The sequence below is a fragment of the Gavialis gangeticus genome, unplaced genomic scaffold, assembly GCF_001723915.1.
Source record: "Gavialis gangeticus isolate Ggan-Ray unplaced genomic scaffold, GavGan_comp1, whole genome shotgun sequence".
NCBI lineage: Eukaryota > Metazoa > Chordata > Crocodylia > Gavialidae > Gavialis > Gavialis gangeticus.
Genome location: NW_017728992.1, coordinates 46,057,646 through 46,059,357, shown reverse-complemented (window position 1 = coordinate 46,059,357; position 1,712 = coordinate 46,057,646).

Below are 1,712 nucleotides of genomic sequence, written 5' to 3'. Positions count from 1 at the left end.
TATATTTAGAACAAATCTAGGATATTATGTTTGCATTTTATAACATATATGGAATTAATATATTCTGTAGCTCACCAATCAAAAAAGAGAAACTACAGTCTTACGTAATGAGTTGACACCCATGAAACTGTTCATTTCAAATATCATCAACAAATTGTTTGGGAATGATCTGTTGTCACAAGTTATTTGCCAAAGAATTTTGTGAATAATTTTGAAGTATCAATCAATTTAAGGCGGCTGTAAATGTTCACAAACAATTTGCAAAAAGGAAAGAAAATAAACTCAAGAAATTATTCATTGTGAATAATTCACCCAGCTGTAGTCAGACAAGCTTTCTAGATGGTATGGTGGTATGCCATAAACCTGGTCACCCTGGTCTCAATATAATAAAGGCATGCTGTATATAAAATACCATTATCTGCATTTATGTTTAAGCCCAATAATTATCATTCCATCATAATTATACAAAGAGTCAAATACTTCAGTGGCATAAACAGATACACCTCTTTTGAAACCAGAGCTACCACCACACATAGCATTAGTTACTTTGACTTAAAAGGCTCAGAAGTAGTTACTGTGTTTACCTGAATCCAAGACTACTTCAAATTTAAAACAACCCCCCATAATTAGATTCTATACACAAAAAATTATAAGTTTGTTATAATTTTCTATTATAGCATCTAATTATTGGAAGGTCACCTTAATTTGTCCCCCCCCCCACAAAGCAATGAAGGGGACAAGGGGCAAGACCCCCACCCCATGTCTCCCTTGGCAGCCCCACTATCCCTTGCCCCCTGTACACTGGGGAGGGGCAAGTGGTGGGGGCAGGCTGTGCAGTCTCCTCCTACCCCTCTGCCTCACTGCATGGTCTCGGCCATACTTTCCCTCCTGTACCACATAAACCACACCAGATGGTGGCAGGCAGCAGCTCAACTCCCAATTTGGCTCTGGACCCAATCCCTGAGCCCAGATTGGAGTAATAGGTAAATGATATGCCTGACTCAGCCACTGTAAAAATCAGGATAGCTTCTTTCACTTCAGTGATGCTACATCTGTTTAACCAGTCCCCTACTTCCCATATTTGCCAACCTACACCCAAAAAGTTAATAAATAAAACAAACCAAAGAAGAAAGGCCAGTGCAGAATGCTTAAAGTAGGTCTATTAGCAACACTAGAATACTCAGTATTAGCAATGCTGGAATCTTCCAATTAACACATTTGAAACGCCTTAAGTAGCAGTAAGTGCAACCTCATTATTATTGATTAGGCAAGTCAAGCAGAAGTGTATACCTCTTCCTAGAGCAAGCACTGATGTTTTTCTATTTCATGGAAAGATCTTGCAAAACTCTGGCATTAGTGTCTTCTTCCATGAGTCATACCATGAAGAATGGAGAAACACTCTTGAAGGAGAGTCAAACAAGGAAAGAAAAAAGGAAAATGACAATAGCAATTCTTGAGGTGGAATGCAAACCTGTTCAACTACAAATACTGAGAACCAAACCTTCTCGTTTCACTCAAAATTTCCATTTAGCCACTGTATCAAATGTCACACGTATTTCAATTTTTAGACGAGCAATACAAAAAGTGGTTTGGTTATACATAATAAAGTGAGATCAACTATACATATAAAGTCCAAATGTTCCAGAACATCTAATAATTTGGTTGCTCCAACATTTTTTGGGGGGGGGGGGGGGGGGGGGGGGGGGGGGGGG